We start from the raw sequence: 17,111 nt of genomic DNA, 5'->3' as shown, positions 1-17,111 counted from the left end.
ATTATAATCTGTAATGCTCTGCCTGAAATGGTGCTGGAAGCAGATTCAATAGTAACTTTCAAAAGGGAATTGGATAAATACTTGAATTGGAAAATTTTGCAGGGGTATGGGGAAAGAGCTGGGAATAATTGGATTGCTCTTTCAAGAGCACGACGGGGCAAATGGCCTCCTTCTGTGATGTATGATTCTCTAATTATCTGAAAGGTTTTATTGAAGGATTCATGTAAATGAGGCTGTTATTTGCCTGCTCCACTATCTCAGTTTATTTCTGTGTACAAGTGCCTGTTCTGTTTCAACCTCATTGAAATGATTCGGGGTTCGGTACTAATGAAGCTCAAGTTAAACTCTGACATACGGCGTAGTGGCCAAGTGGTAAGGCGTCGGTTTCGTAAACCGAAGAGCATGGGTTCGACCCCCATCTACGCCTCAGGACTTTTATCGCATTTAATTTGACATTTTTAATGTTTCTCCTTTTTATTTCTATCAAATACATTCATAACTTTGAACATTTCTTTCAACTCTCCTCTTGACATTCTTTGCTCTAAAGAGAAAAATCCCTGCTTCTCCAGTCTCTTTGCATAAATGAGGTCCCGCATCCCTGGTACCATTCCAATAAATCGATTCTGCAATCCCTCCAAGGCCTTGCCTTCTTTCGTAAAGTGTGGTGCCCAGAATTGAACGCAATACTCCAGGTGAGGCCTCACCAGTGCTTTATAAATGTTTAGCATAATTTCCTTGCTTTTATACTCTATTCAGCTATTAATAAAAGACAGGATCTCAAATCCGTTTACACAGCTTTCTCAACTTATCCTGCCACCTTCAATGATGTGTGTGCGCACACCCCATGTGTTCCAGTTCGTGCACCCTCTTTCAAATTGTACCATTTAGAGCTGGTTAATTAATTGCAGGGGAGAGCATTCTGAGTGGTTTCGGGGCCAGTGGTCTGCAGAGGGAGCCGATTAAACGAAATAATCGGCCCCATTAAAGTTCTACCATTTAGTTGACATTGCCTCTCCTCATTCTTCCGACCAAAATATATTACTTTGCACTTCTCTACGTTAACTTTATCTGCCATGTGTCTGCCCATTTCACCAGTCTCTTTCTCTTCATACTCCCCCTTTGTAGCTCTTACTATCTGCTTTGTGACCCTTTGCTGTTCTTTGTAACTTTCCCATTCACCAGGCTCGCTGCAATGTTTTGCATTTGTGTTTGCTTCTCCTTTTATTTTAATGCGGTCTCTTACCTCTAGCCGCCCATGCCTATTTTTTGGCCAGTAAAGTTCTTGCCCCTCAGATGTTTAAACTGATTCAATTTCATCTTAAATTATTTCAGAACACCTCCCACTTCTGTCGTTTTACTTGTGAACAGATTTGCCCAGTTTATTGTGGCCAGGCTCTGTCTTGCTGAAGACGGCCTTGCCAAAACGTAGAATCTTTGTATCTGCTTTGCATTTCTCCCTCTCAAACATTGCGGTGAACTCGAACATGTTATGATCACTATTAAATACAGTTTCACGTACGCTAAATCTGATGAATAAATCTGGCTTGTTACTCATTACTAAATCTAATATGGCATGCCCCCTTCTTGGTTCGAGGACATATCGTTGTAGAAAACGATCCCGGACACACTTAAAAAACCTTTCTGATAAGTGCTAGTCTGCTTACCCCAATCTCTGTGAAAGTTAATATCCCCCATTAATACAACACTGCCTTTATGACGCGCTTGTCTAATTGCTGCATTTATACAATCTAGCACTTCAGACCAGCGACCAGGGAGCCTATACACAAATCCCACTGTCTTAATCGCTCAGTCTTAAATCGTTTCCTATTTCTTAATTCTAACCATAAATTCTCCACTGTCTGTTTACCTCTCGTTATATCCTCCTTAACATTGAATTGATTTCATCCTGAATCACTAAGGCTACTCCTCCCCCTGCACCATTTCCCTATCTTTCCTGTAGTCCTCCAGCAGCACCTCCGCCCCTTTGTATTCCCGCCATCTTGAGATTAAGGCTAATATTCCATGAACCTAGCATTTTTTTGTACGTGTCCGGTAGTTTGAAGTAATTACTCTACGTGGACTATTAAATCTCTCTGCTCCTCCACAGTTCCTAACTATTTGCCATTTTGAAATTACTTTAATCCACCTTTCTTAGTTCGAAAGTGGATGATCTCACAGTTCCCCACATTTAACCCCGTCAGCCACAGCTTTGCCCATTCACTTAAAGTATAAATGTTCCCTTGCAAATTTCTGCTTCCATCTACACTACTTACTGTGCTGCCTAACCTGGTGCCGTCAGCAAACTTGGACATACGATGGAAGTCATCGAACTGTGAAAGAGGGCTCAGAATGTGAACCGAACTTTGGGCTGGCGTGAAAGGGCGTTGGTATTCGGAATGTACAAAATACAGTCCCCAATGCTCCGCTTATCTGCAGCAGACCGAACGTAATTCGTAATATATGTTCGATCCTTATTGGTTGCTGTAACCTGATGCTGTAGCTCGGTGAATCATTGTTTCAATATGGAAAGGGTTTTGCCTCTGTGGGACAATCAGTTAACACGGTCGGCCGTGAGCTCAAAAATTAATGGTTCTACGAACGATCGGGTAATCTTTACATTATTGGCTCACAGTTTCAGATTTCAACGTGTGTTTTGACTGAAAGGAAATGTGCTACAAACATTGCCAGCTGGGCAGAGCTGACATTCCCACCATTAACCCTGCGATCGGAAGCAGGCACATCAAAAATATGTAAAAGCCTGAGATTGGCTTCACGGAAATCAGATTTCATCTTAGCAGACAAGTCTCCGAAAGGCCAATGGGAGGCTGTACTGGTTGCAAGAGAGCTGGTTAGCTGTGACATGCATATTTCCGCAGTGAGCCAGACCAGACTCTATCCAGGTTTCCACAATGAAAGTCACACCGTTTATTTTGGAAAAGCAAAATGATACTTACATCCTGACTGGTTTCAGTTGATATTTGAGAGATCATTATAAGATCCTGCAGGGCTGCCTCGGTTAAATACAACTGTCCGAAGCTGCATTTCAGACATGCCATCAAATCCATCGTTTTGTTGCCGTTTTCCAGAACCCCGAATGAGTGAGGCCGCGAAAAGCAGCTCTCTTCAATCACCCGCTGCTGGCAAGAAGCCTCGAATGTGGCCTCAGTCAGCGCATTACAGCCCATCTCTGGTGAACACGATACCACTGAAGCAGAGTTGTGCACAACTTTGCATCTCTCGCCTATAGGTGACGTTGTGGAGGTCGATATTATAGAATGGTAGAATATTACAGCACAGAAGTGGGCATTCGGCCCATCGTGCCTGTGCCGGCTCTTTGAAAGAGCGAAACAATTAATCCCACTCCCCTGCAATTTCACCATAGCCCAGTATATTTTTCAAGTAGTTATCCAATTACATTTTCAAAGTTACGATTGAATCTGCTTCCACTACCCTTTCAGGCAGTGCATTACAGATCTTAAATGTCGCTGCGTATTAATGTTTCCTCATCTCTAAACATAACAGAAGTCTTTCATCCCTTGTGCCATTCTAGTAAATCTCTACTGCAGACTCTCTGAGGCCTTTACATCCTTCCTCACTGTGGTGCCCAGAATTTGCCACACTACTCAACCTTATGCCTAAATGATGTTTTATGAAGTTTGAGCATAGATTCCTTGCTTTTGTTCTCTATTTCCCTGTTTATAATATCAAGGATCCCGAATGCCGAATGCTGTCCTGCTGAATATTTAAAATGTTGCCAACCCATCAGCAAACTTTGAAATTTGCTCCCGATACCCAAGTCCAGGTCATTTATATATAACAGGAAAAGTGATGGTGCTAATACCCACCCCTGGGGGACCCTACTGCAGCGAAGGCAGCGCATTGCTGTCCATCCTTGGGAAGCAAGATACAATATGGCCTGGCGAAGCCTCCTCATACACCGAGCACAGCGACATAAAATCCGTGGAGATTGAATCCAGGTCAATCGGCCTTCCAGCAACAGTTGGCGAGGACCGAATGAAATGAAACGTTTTACTTGCCTCAGTGAGGAAATCACTGGATAATGTTACAGGAAAAAAACAGAAATGCTGGAAATACTCAGCAGGTCAGCCAGCATCTGTGAAGAGAGAACCAGAGTTAACGTTTCGTCAGAACTGGAAAAAAGCAGGAGAAAGAACAGATTTTAAAGCAAGTGTAGGTGCTGGGAAAGGGGGAGGGAATGAAAGAACAACAAGGATGGTCTGTGATAGGATAGGAGGCAGTAGAGGGTAAGGAGACATTAACCGATATTCAAGGCAAAAGGAACTGGTAATGGGGCAGCTTAAGAAACAAAAGATGGCTCTAGATGAAGTGTAAATTGCCCTGACAGAAGGAAAGGCAGCTGCCATGTGGGGAGCGAAGAAAATAAAACACAAATAAACAAAAAAGAAGTGTGGAAAAAAATATACATGCTAGGTGCCGATGTTATGGTCTGAAATTGTTGAACTCTATGTGGAGTCCAGAAGTCTGTAAAGTGCCTAATCAAAAGACGAAGTGCTGTTCTTCGAGCTTACTTTGAATTTCAGTGGAACAATGTAAGAGGCCTAGGACGGTGAGGTCTGAGCGGGAGTGCAGCGGAAAATGACAGTGACAGGCGACCGAAGCTCCGGGTCACCCTTACGGACTGAATGGAGGTGTTCTGCAAAAGGCCACCCAATCTGCGTTTGGTCTCCCCAGTGTACAGAAGACCCCATCGTGAGCATCGAGTACACTATAGTAAATTGCAAGAAGTACAAGTAAATCGCTGTTACACCTGGAAGTGATGTTTGGGGCCCCTGACAGTGGGAAGCAGGTGGTATAAGGGCATGCGTTGCATCTCCTGCGCTTGCACGGGAAGGTGACGGGTGAAGGGGAAGAGGTGATTGGGGTGATAGGGGAGTGGACCAGGGTATCGTGGAGGGAGCGGTCCCTTCAGAATGGTGAAAGGGGAGGTGAGGGGAAGATTTGTTTGGTGGTGGGATCACGCTGGAGGTGGCAGAAATGGTGGAGGGTGATCCGTTGAATGTGGAGGCTGTTGGGGTGAAAGCGTAGGGGAACCCTATGGTGGTTGCAGGAGGGAGGGGCAGAGGTGAGGGGCAGAAGTTCGGGAGATAGAACGGGCATGGCTAAGGGCCATGTCAACCACAGTAGAGGGGAATCCTCAGTTGAGGAAAAATGAAGACATGTCAGAGGAACTAGTATGGAAGGGGGAATCGTCAGAGTAGATGTGGCGCAGATGGAGAAACTGGGAGAATGGAAGAGAGTCCTTACAGGAAGCAGGGTGTGAGGGAGTGTAGTCCAGGTAGCTGTGGGAGGAAGTGGGCTTATAGTGAATGTTTGTCAATAACCTATCCACAGAGATGTTGACTTAGAAGTCGAGGAAGGGAAGGGAAGAGTCAGAGATGGACCATGTGAAGGTGATGGACGGTGGAAATTGGAAACAAAGTGAAGGAAATTTTCTAGTTCAGGGCGAGAGCAGGAAACAGCACCGATACAGTCATCAATGTTCCAGAAAAAGAGATGAGGGAGGGGACGTGAGTAGGATTGGAACAGTAAGTCAGGATGGCCAGTCGGTCTCAGGTGTTTAGATCGGGGTTGCTCCTGGAGGTGTGGGCTCGCATTCCACTTCTGACGTTTAATCCTTTGTTTATATAGCACGATTTTGCGAGAGGTCATTTTTCGGCCCTTTTGATTATTGCTTCCAGAAAACGAAGCCGACTTCCATCCACGGCAGATTTGTTTTATTGGTTGTAAGTATGTATTGTGTTGGGAGTAAACAGAAAAGGGCCCGTGGAATCAATCCATTATGCTCAAATTTGCAGTAATCCACGCAAGAAGTTATCGGACAGGACCGAAATCAGTCCACAACAATCTCCAACGGTTCTGGAAGAAGGTCACTGCAAACCACGATATTGATATCAAGCCTTTAAAGACATCAATTAATGTCTTTCTTAGCAATCAATTACCTGTGGTCCTTGTAAATATAATCGGATGTGTCCATGTTAGGTAAAGATGTATTTGTGAGTTGCTGTTGTGCTGAATGTAAGTGATTTTGCGTCTCTGTAGTTTGCTGATATACTTAGATGTGTCTGTATTATCTATATATATATATAAAGCGGTTGATCTGTCTGTCCTTCTGTCTGTCTGTCCTTCTGTCTGTCTGTCCTTCTGTCTGTCCTCACGTGTGCGTCTGTCTGGTATGCGCTCGAAAGTTATAGAGCATACCTACGCGTGCGTTACGTCAAAAGAAAGCTTACCTCTTCCAAAACGGTCTTAAGCGTATTTACGTTTCAGCCGGGCAAAAATCGCGCCCGCGGTATCCAAAAAATATTCAACATTCCGCTCATTAGCATCCCATTATCCGCTCATTAGCGACAGAGTGACCTCGAGGTTTGGTGACCTGACGGTCGACCAATCGGTGCGTGTGTGGGCGGGCCTTATCGTTCTGAACTGAGGTGAGTAGCCGCCATCTTGCTTCCATTCTTTTTCCTGCTTTCTGCTTCTTTCTTTTCAAATATACATTTCCAGCAAAATAAAATTGTTTTTATTGAATTGTTTAAAAAAAAACTAGACTCATTTGTAAGTATTTTCTCTAACCTGAAGATTCTTTTTCCTACCTTTCCCCGTTTTTGTTAGGCCTGAAAGCCTGGGCCTTTCTTGCCCAGCCAGGCCCGAGCTAGGTAATTGTCCCACGGTTTCTGCTAAGCTCCTCACCAGCACCCCCCCCCCCCCGCGCCCCCCGGTGTCACGTTACCCGGGACAACGGCGTCAGCCACGAGGGTCAGGGTGCGCGCACAGCAGGAGCAGCTGAGACGTGGCGTCTCTCTGTTCCCCGCTCGGCTTGGGCGGGGGGTCGGCGGGGCTCTCGGGAGTGCGGATCTCGGCCGGGGCTTGGTGAGCGGGAAGGGTTACCCCGGCAACCGGGTCCGCCAGCCGTCTCTCACAGCCGCAATCGGCGGTCTTGAAGCCAGCTCGGGAGGGCGGGGCTCCGGAGGGCGGGGGGCCGGTGTTCGGAAGATCGGGTTCCGGAGATCGGTGGTGGGGTTGGTGGGGGGTGCCAGGGTGAGCCTCGGGGGGGCAGGGATCAGGGGGCTCGGGAGTTCGGGGGGGGCGAGCCTCGGGGATCAGGAGGCTCGGGGATTCTCCCCCTTATCCTCCCCTTCCCCTCCCTCTCCCCCGTCCCTCTCCCCTCCCTCTCCCTCCCTCCCCCTCCCCCCTCCCCCTCCCCTTCCACCCTTCCCCCTCCCCTTCCCCCTCCCCCTCCCCCCTCCCCCTCCCCCCTTCCCCTTCCCGCCCTTCCCCTTCCCCCCCTTGCCCTCCCCTTCCCCCCTCCACTTCCCCCCTTCCCCTTCCCCCCTTCCCCCCCTTCCCCTTCCCCCCCTTCCCCCCCTTCCCCCTCCCCTTCCCCCCTTCCCCACTCCCCTTCCCCCCTTCCCCCCTCCACTTCCCCCCCTTCCCCCCTTCCCCCCTTCCCTCCCCTTCCCCCCTCCCCTTCCCCCCCTCCCCTTCCCCCTTCCCCTTCCCCCCTCCCTTCCCCCCTCCCGTTCCCCCCTCTCTTTTCCCCCCTCTTCCCCCCAGTCGTTCTCTCTCTTCCCCCCAGTCGCTCTCCCTCTTCCCCCCAGTCGCTCACTCTCTTCCCGCAGTCGCTCTCTCTCTTCCCCCCAGTCACTCTCTCTCTTCCCCCCAGTCGCTCTCTCTCTCTCTTCCAACAACAACATTCCCTCGAAAAAGCCTCGGCACCGCCGGGCACTTCAGCTAGTTATTAATGTATTGGTGGGTGATCTGTGTCAGTTATAAATGTATTTCTAATGTCTGAAAATGTCCAGTCCGGCACGATTCTACTTTCTCATTGCCCCACGTGGGGTACGGTAGACTATCTGTTCCAGTCGGATTCAACATTTGTTTTTAGTAACTATGTTGACATTTAGAAATGTGATAATTATAAAAAAACAACTCTTGTTCCACCAGCCTCTCTGACACCGCTTCCGCGTCACATAATCTCTCTGCTACCTCCCAAGTGTCCCTCAATCTTTCTGATACAACCTGAGTGTTCATTACCCACTCTGATATCTCCATAGCATTGCTCACCCTCGCTGATAGATCCTCAGTGTCTCTTACACTCTTTGAAACATCCGAAGCGTCCCTTACGCGCTCTGATACATCCTGAGAGTCTCTAACCTCCCTGATACCGCCACAGAGTCCACTACTCTCTCTGGTATCCACTCAAAGCCCTCATACCCCCTTGATACTATCTCAGGAACCCTTCAATTCCCTCACATCCTCTGAGCTGACCATTGCTCTCGCAATCCCCTCTGAGAAACTTTTAGACTCCCTGATACCAGGTGCAAAGATTGTTTTGAATGCCGTGGCTCAGGCCAATATGGGCGGAACCGGCTGACTTCACAGTGTGTGTAGGAAAGTTAAGTGGACTTTGTGTGTGAGAAGACCACCGAAACGTTTTGCTTGGAGCTCCGCCCTTGAGGCAAGTTTTGTGCTGTCAGGTAAACTGCTACAGTGAAAGCACAAAATTAAAAACAGAAAAAGCTGGAAATATTCAGCAGCTCAGGCAGCATCTGTGAAGAAATATTCATTTTACCAGGACATCACTGCCCACTGTGACTGATACTTCACGTGGGTCATAACTTACAATTTCAACACCTCCGTGCAAGGAACAGTTTGGGCGGGAATGAGGTCCTTGCTGATTTGAGAAAATAGAGCGAGGCAGCAAAACAAAACTCCCCACTGCGGATTGGGCAAAGATGGCACTCAGATGCAGGAGCCTTGGATGTGTTGAAGTAATGAAAAAAAATCTAGTCTGAAATGCAACAACGCTAGATTTCGAAACCCTGCGTGTAGAGCGGAGTCGATTAACGGTCCACCTCCTTAACCTCTCAACCACCGCACCCCGTAAACACAGCACAGAGAGATCTTTTCTTTCCTTCTTTCTCAATGCAAATCCCTGGACCCAAAGCAAAAGCAACAGGAAAGTCAGGTTTCAGTTGTCAGTCCCCAGCATCAGAAGTGAGATAGCAATGACGTGCTAGCCTGGCTGAGCGTTCCAAGGCGCTGGATTCAATTTTCAGTCTTTTCAGGGGAGTGGATTCAAATCCCACCACTGCCACAATTATGTTTATTTTCGGGTTTTACCAAAGAAATGCTCGCTGCAAAGTTCAAAATAAAAATATATGATATAGGAAGCATTGATTGGGTCAAGCAGCATCTAGTGAGTCATACTCTTCATCAACAATCCCTTTATTAAGCGGTATCGTGCGTGGCAATGCTTCCCCCCAGTCGCTCTCTCTCTTCCCGCAGTCTCTCTCTCTCTTCCCCCCAGTCACTCCCTCTCTTCCCCCCAGTCGCTCTCTCTCTCTCTTCCAACAACAACATTCCCTCGAAAAAGCCTCGGCACCGCCGGGCACTTCAGCTAGTTATTAATGTATTGGTGGGTGATCTGTGTCAGTTATAAATGTATTTCTGAGGTCTGAAAAAGTCCAGTCCGGCACGATTCTACTTTCTCATTGCCCCACGTGGGGTACGGTAGACTATCTGTTCCAGTCGGATTCAACATTTGTTTTTAGTAACTATGTTGACATTTAGAAATGTGATAATTATAAAAAAACAACTCTTGTTCCACCAGCCTCTCTGACACCGCTTCCGCGTCACATAATCTCTCTGCTACCTCCCAAGTATCCCTCAATCTTTCTGATACAACCTGAGTGTTCATTACCCACTCTGATATCTCCATAGCATTGCTCACCCTCGCTGATAGATCCTCAGTGTCTCTTACACTCTTTGAAACATCCGAAGCGTCCCTTACGCGCTCTGATACATCCTGAGAGTCTCTAACCTCCCTGATACCGCCACAGAGTCCACTACTCTCTCTGGTATCCACTCAAAGCCCTCATACCCCCTTGATACTATCTCAGGAACCCTTCAATTCCCTCACATCCTCTGAGCTGACCTTTGCTCTCGCAATCCCCTCTGAGAAACTTTTAGACTCCCTGATACCAGGTGCAAAGATTGTTTTGAATGCCGTGGCTCAGGCCAATATGGGCGGAACCGGCTGACTTCACAGTGTGTGTAGGAAAGTTAAGTGGACTTTGTGTGTGAGAAGACCACCGAAACGTTTTGCTTGGAGCTCCGCCCTTGAGGCAAGTTTTGTGCTGTCAGGTAAACTGCTACAGTGAAAGCACAAAATTAAAAACAGAAAAAGCTGGAAATATTCAGCAGCTCAGGCAGCATCTGTGAAGAAATATTCATTTTACCAGGACATCACTGCCCACTGTGACTGATACTTCACGTGGGTCATAACTTACAATTTCAACACCTCCGTGCAAGGAACAGTTTGGGCGGGAATGAGGTCCTTGCTGATTTGAGAAAATAGAGCGAGGCAGCAAAACAAAACTCCCCACTGCGGATTGGGCAAAGATGGCACTCAGATGCAGGAGCCTTGGATGTGTTGAAGTAATGAAAAAAAATCTGGACTGAAATGCAACAACGCTAGATTTCGAAACCCTGCGTGTAGAGCGGAGTCGATTAACGGTCCACCTCCTTAACCTCTCAACCACCGCACCCCGTAAACACAGCACAGAGAGATCTTTTCTTTCCTTCTTTCTCAATGCAAATCCCTGGACCCAAAGCAAAAGCAACAGGAAAGTCAGGTTTCAGTTGTCAGTCCCCAGCATCAGAAGTGAGATAGCAATGACGTGCTAGCCTGGCTGAGCGTTCCAAGGCGCTGGATTTAATTTTCAGTCTATTCAGGGGAGTGGATTCAAATCCCACCACTGCCACAATTATGTTTATTTTCGGGTTTTACCAAAGAGATGCTCGCTGCAAAGTTCAAAATAAAAATATATGATAGAGGAAGCATTGATTGGGTCAAGCAGCATCTAGTGAGTCATACTCTTCATCAACAATCCCTTTATTAAGCGGTATCGTGCGTGGCAATGCTATTCTTTTTATTCCCTCCAGGAATGTGAGCATCGCTGACAAGGCCAGCACTTATTGCTCATCCCTCGTTGGCCTTGAGAAGGTGGTGGTGAAATTCAACGCAGGCCTCGCAGCCACTGGAGCCTTCATCCAGAATGGGAACTGGTGCAGGCACAGTTACTTTTAAAAGAATTGTAGCCTTTTCACACGAGAAGAAACTCACCCCTGGAGATTCTATAAAAATAGGCCCCGCTGGGAATCGAACCCAGGATCTCCTGTTTACTAGACAGACGCTTTGACCAGCTAAGCCACGGGACCCAATGCTGGCGCAATTTCTCGCCCCCACTCACTGATGTCTATCAGCTTCCGGTCGCAGTCTTCTGGACTCTCAGGCCGTTTCTTATTTCTCCAGCTCTCTTGTCTATTCCGCCATATGTCCCATTGCTCTCTGTATCTCCCGCTTAATTTATCTCAGTGTCAATCTGTGAGGTGATTCTGAATGATTACCCTATGTTTGTGTTTTATATGAAATAAATGGGGGGATCAGACAACTCTTCCTCTGACACTGGGGAACAAATAAGCCAACAGTTATAACACGATATTGTTTACTGTGATGCAGCAAATACAATATTCCATCTTAAAAGTTTCAGTTTCAATTCTGGGCAAAAGAAACTGTGACTCCAACGTGTTTCCAATAGCCTGCCTTTTAATCTGACGTCACAAACGCCACCATTGCACCTCAAGGTGATTCATAACTAATAAGCAGAGAAGTCAAGCACTGAAAGGGTATTTGTCGAAAGGGTTGTGAGACTGTGGAATGCACTGGCCCAGCAAGCAGCAGATTTAAAACAAGGTTTATAAACCGGCAGCCTGTGGGAGGAAGGGGGCAGAGAGGCAAGAGAGACACAGGAAAGATCAACTTGGAAACTATTGACCCCGAATCTACTTAAAATCCCCCCACTGCATATCAACCCATTTAATGTTAGATTCACAAATTGATGCATGTGAGCAATATAGGACATTTATCGCTGTCTCTGGTCTAAAATAACTGCTTTATTGTTTGCTCCCACCCGCTGTGTTTAGGCTCACACCCTGAATATTTATCTCCGACCAAGAATCAGTTTGTAATCTGGAGACAAGGTTTCTGCAGGCGGCGGGCAGGGAGCAGAGGCTGTGACTGATCTGAGTCATGTGGGAGCAGAACACAATGTTTCTGCTGTTTATTTTCATTACCCTGCAGAATATTCCATACTGTTCTCAACATCTTACATACCGTAAAATATCGGAAGTTTTCTTTTATTGTAATGATCGCTGCGATTCTTCTGGACTTGCTGAATTTGCAGCAAATTAAATATCACGAAACCGTCATCGCCAACAATAAACAGGGTCAGCGATTTGAGAATTTAGTATCTTGGAGCCGACATTTCCGCGGCTGCGATGGCCGAGTGGTTAAGGCGTTGGATTTGAAATCCAATGAGGTTTTCCCCGCGCAGGTTTGAGCCCTGCTCGCAGCGGGCTATCTCATTATGATAATTAATTACTTCAAATAAATTATTTTCTTCAATCTGCTCCCTCTGGGAGGATTTTGCAATTTTCAATGCCGGTTTTAAGGAAACTAAAGGATTGTCGAGGGAACTGGATCACTTTCTTCAACAAGGTTTGCTGACCGAATTCCAAAAGTTATCTGCAGATTGTCTGGAAGCTCCAGATAAGGAGGCCTCGACAGTCTCTGAGGTACCTTCCCATACACTCGCTGCTGCCCGGTAGCATCAGTCTGTGTAACCATGGGAGAGAGAGAATGGAAAGTCACTGTAAGGCATGTTTCTGTCAGCAGCAATGTTACAAGAGCAGCCATTCTAAAGTGAAAAGCAGAACACATTCCAGGAGACAGGCCAGGAGACAGACAAACGGAGTGGAAATCTGGAAGACTGACCAGAAAAAAACAAGGAGGACACCAACTCATAATTCATCTCTCCCTCTCCCGAAGCAGAAGAATTGAACATTCTGAGTTTTGAGTTGCACCACTGAGGTTGTACAAGTCTCTCTCTGTAAAACTTGTATTATTATGTCAATAAAACGATTTGTTTGAAAAGTTTGAAGCTTCATTTCCCAAGGAATTTTCTGAATCGGGCTGCATTGGTTCCGAAGGCCGGCTCTGCTTTCGCAGAGCTTGACTGTCGGGAGGTCCCGCAGGTCGAAATGTATCGACTGGTTTCAAAGCACCAACTCAGATTGGGGCGTATGGGACATGTGGCCCAGGAAGAGTGGTGGTAGCAGAGCACACTTAGCAGTTTAAGTGGCTGAAAGTGAATGTTAGATTAAGGAAATACCGCAGGAAAATTATAATGAAATTGAAGGGGGAAAGTAAAGGAGAGCTATTGATTGTGGAAGGAAGAAAAGTCTGCGTTATGTTTCGGTTTGGAGCCGAAGTTGCTGCGGCCAGAATGCAGATTATTAATCACTATACGAGCACGGCACCACACATCAACAACTGGAGCTCTGCAAAGTATCGCATGGCTCTCCTTAGGAAACATGGATTTTTGGTGAAGATTCCAAAATCAGCACCGCCAGAAATACAGAAGCGGTGAAATTCAACGCAGGCCTCGCAGCCACTGGAGCCTTCATCCAGAATGGGAACTGGTGCAGGCACAGTTACTTTTAAAAGAATTGTAGCCCTTTCACACGAGAAGAAACGCACCCCTGGAGATTCTATAAAAAAAGGCCGCGCTGGGAATCGAACCCAGGATCTTCTGTTTACCAGACAGACGCTTGGACCATCTAAGCCACGGGACCCAATGCTGGCGCAATTTCTCGCCCCCACTCACTGATGTCTTTCAGCTTCCGGTCGCAGTCTTCTGGACTCTCAGGCCGTTTCTTATTTCTCCAGCTCTCTTGTCTATTGCGCCATATGTCCCATTGCTCTCTGTATCTCCCGCTTAATTTATCTCAGTGTCAATCTGTGAGGTGATTCTGAATGATTACCCTATGTTTGTGTCTTATATGAAATAAATGGGGGGATCAGACAACTCTTCCTCTGACACTGGGGAACAAATAAGCCAACAGTTATAACACGATATTGTTTACTGTGATGCAGCAAATACAATATTCCATCTTAAAAGTTTCAGTTTCAATTCTGGGCAAAAGAAACTGTGACTCCAACGTGTTTCCAATAGCCTGCCTTTTAATCTGACGTCACAAACGCCACCATTGCACCTCAAGGTGATTCATAACTAATAAACAGAGGAGTCAAGCACTGAAAGGGTATTTGTAGAAAGGGTTGTGAGACTGGAATGCACTGGCCCAGCAAGCAGCAGATTTAAAACAAGGTTTATAAACCGGCAGCCTGTGGGAGGAAGGGGGCAGAGAGGCAAGAGAGACACAGGAAAGATCAACTTGGAAACTATTGACCCCGAATCTACTTTAAATCCCCCCAATGCATTTCAACCCATTTAATGTCAGATTCACAAATTGATGCATGTGAGCAATATACGACATTTATCGCTGTCTCTGGTCTAAAATAACTGCTTTATTATTTGCTCCCACCCGCTGTGTTTAGGCTCTACCCTGAATATTTATCTCCGACCTAGAATCAATTTGTAATCTGGAGACAAGATTTCTGCAGGCGGCGGGCAGGGAGCAGAGGCTGTGACTGATCTGAGTCATGTGGGAGCAGAACACAATGTTTCTGCTGTTTATTTTCATTACCCTGCAGAATATTCCATACTGTTCTCAACATCTTACATACCGTAAAATATCGGAAGTTTTCTTTTATTGTAATGATCGCTGCGATTCTTCTGGACTTGCTGAATTTGCAGCAAATTAAATATCACGAAACCGTCATCGCCAACAATAAACAGGGTCAGCGATTTGAGAATTTAGTATCTTGGAGCCGACATTTCCGCGGCTGCGATGGCCGAGTGGTTAAGGCGTTGGATTTGAAATCCAATGAGGTTTTCCCCGCGCAGGTTTGAGCCCTGCTCCCAGCGGGTTTTCTCATTATGATAATTAATTACTTCAAATAAATTATTTTCTTCAATCTGCTCCCTCTGGGAGGATTTTGCAATTTTCAATGCCGGTTTTAAGGAAACTAAAGGATTGTCGAGGGAACTGGATCACTTTCTTCAACAAGGTTTGCTGACCGAATTCCTAAAGTTACCTGCAGATTGTCTGGAAGCTCCAGATAAGGAGGCCTCGACAGTCTCTGAGGTACCTTCCCATACACTCGCTGCTGCCCGGTAGCATCAGTCTGTGTAACCATGGGAGAGAGAGAATGGAAAGTCACTGTAAGGCATGTTTCTGTCAGCAGCAATGTTACAAGAGCAGCCATTCTAAAGTGAAAAGCAGAACACATTCCAGGAGACAGGCCAGGAGACAGACAAACGGAGTGGAAATCTGGAAGACTGACCAGAAAAAAACAAGGAGGACACCAACTCATAATTCATCTCTCCCTCTCCCGAAGCAGAAGAATTGAACATTCTGAGTTTTGAGTTGCACCACTGAGGTTGTACAAGTCTCTCTCTGTAAAACTTGTATTATTATGTCAATAAAACGATTTGTTTGAAAAGTTTGAAGCTTCATTTCCCAAGGAATTTTCTGAATCGGGCTGCATTGGTTCCGAAGGCCGGCTCTGCTTTCGCAGAGCTTGACTGTCGGGAGGTCCCGCAGGTCGAAATGTATCGACTGGTTTCAAAGCACCAACTCAGATTGGGGCGTATGGGACATGTGGCCCAGGAAGAGTGGTGGTAGCAGAGCACACTTAGCAGTTTAAGTGGCTGAAAGTGAATGTTAGATTAAGGAAATACCGCAGGAAAATTATAATGAAATTGAAGGGGGAAAGTAAAGGAGAGCTATTGATTGTGGAAGGAAGAAAAGTCTGCGTTATGTTTCGGTTTGGAGCCGAAGTTGCTGCGGCCAGAATGCAGATTATTAATCACTATACGAGCACGGCACCACACATCAACAACTGGAGCTCTGCAAAGTATCGCATGGCTCTCCTTAGGAAACATGGATTTTTGGTGAAGATTCCAAAATCAGCACCGCCAGAAATACAGAAGCGGTGAAATTCAACGCAGGCCTCGCAGCCACTGGAGCCTTCATCCAGAATGGGAACTGGTGCAGGCACAGTTACTTTTAAAAGAATTGTAGCCCTTTCACACGAGAAGAAACGCACCCCTGGAGATTCTATAAAAAAAGGCCGCGCTGGGAATCGAACCCAGGATCTTCTGTTTACCAGACAGACGCTTGGACCATCTAAGCCACGGGACCCAATGCTGGCGCAATTTCTCGCCCCCACTCACTGATGTCTTTCAGCTTCCGGTCGCAGTCTTCTGGACTCTCAGGCCGTTTCTTATTTCTCCAGCTCTCTTGTCTATTGCGCCATATGTCCCATTGCTCTCTGTATCTCCCGCTTAATTTATCTCAGTGTCAATCTGTGAGGTGATTCTGAATGATTACCCTATGTTTGTGTCTTATATGAAATAAATGGGGGGATCAGACAACTCTTCCTCTGACACTGGGGAACAAATAAGCCAACAGTTATAACACGATATTGTTTACTGTGATGCAGCAAATACAATATTCCATCTTAAAAGTTTCAGTTTCAATTCTGGGCAAAAGAAACTGTGACTCCAACGTGTTTCCAATAGCCTGCCTTTTAATCTGACGTCACAAACGCCACCATTGCACCTCAAGGTGATTCATAACTAATAAACAGAGAAGTCAAGCACTGAAAGGGTATTTGTAGAAAGGGTTGTGAGACTGGAATGCACTGGCCCAGCAAGCAGCAGATTTAAAACAAGGTTTATAAACCGGCAGCCTTTGGGAGGAAGGGGGCAGAGAGGCAAGAGAGACACAGGAAAGATCAACTTGGAAACTATTGACCCCGAATCTACTTTAAATCCCCCCAATGCATTTCAACCCATTTAATGTCAGATTCACAAATTGATGCATGTGAGCAATATACGACATTTATCGCTGTCTCTGGTCTAAAATAACTGCTTTATTATTTGCTCCCACCCGCTGTGTTTAGGCTCTACCCTGAATATTTATCTCCGACCTAGAATCAATTTGTAATCTGGAGACAAGATTTCTGCAGGCGGCGGGAAGGGAGCAGAGGCTGTGACTGATCTGAGTCATGTGGGAGCAGAACACAATGTTTCTGCTGTTTA

At 46.3% G+C, this 17,111-nt stretch overlaps 6 non-coding genes across 6 annotated transcripts; 3 read left to right on the top strand and 3 right to left on the bottom strand.

The window, feature by feature from the left end:
• The first annotated feature begins 355 nt into the window (after nt 1-355).
• Nucleotides 356-427, top strand: trnat-cgu (transfer RNA threonine (anticodon CGU)). Its single transcript has one exon. It is a non-coding gene; the product is annotated as a tRNA-Thr (tRNA).
• Nucleotides 428-11,188: 10,761 nt separating this feature from the next.
• trnat-agu (transfer RNA threonine (anticodon AGU)) lies at nt 11,189-11,262 on the bottom strand. The gene has a single exon. It is a non-coding gene; the product is annotated as a tRNA-Thr (tRNA).
• Nucleotides 11,263-12,375: 1,113 nt separating this feature from the next.
• On the top strand, nt 12,376-12,458 carry trnas-uga (transfer RNA serine (anticodon UGA)). The gene has a single exon. It is a non-coding gene; the product is annotated as a tRNA-Ser (tRNA).
• Nucleotides 12,459-13,663: 1,205 nt separating this feature from the next.
• Nucleotides 13,664-13,737, bottom strand: trnat-ggu (transfer RNA threonine (anticodon GGU)). Its single transcript has one exon. It is a non-coding gene; the product is annotated as a tRNA-Thr (tRNA).
• A 1,110-nt stretch (nt 13,738-14,847) lies between these two features.
• On the top strand, nt 14,848-14,930 carry trnas-uga (transfer RNA serine (anticodon UGA)). The gene has a single exon. It is a non-coding gene; the product is annotated as a tRNA-Ser (tRNA).
• Nucleotides 14,931-16,135: 1,205 nt separating this feature from the next.
• On the bottom strand, nt 16,136-16,209 carry trnat-ggu (transfer RNA threonine (anticodon GGU)). The gene has a single exon. It is a non-coding gene; the product is annotated as a tRNA-Thr (tRNA).
• Between the last annotated feature and the right edge of the window lie 902 nt (nt 16,210-17,111).

The sequence above is a fragment of the Somniosus microcephalus genome, unplaced genomic scaffold (genome assembly GCF_052327205.1).
Source record: "Somniosus microcephalus isolate GS21.2 unplaced genomic scaffold, FLI_Smic_1.0 unresolved_chr1, whole genome shotgun sequence".
Lineage (NCBI taxonomy): Eukaryota > Metazoa > Chordata > Chondrichthyes > Squaliformes > Somniosidae > Somniosus > Somniosus microcephalus.
This window is presented reverse-complemented; position numbering and strand designations above follow the sequence as displayed.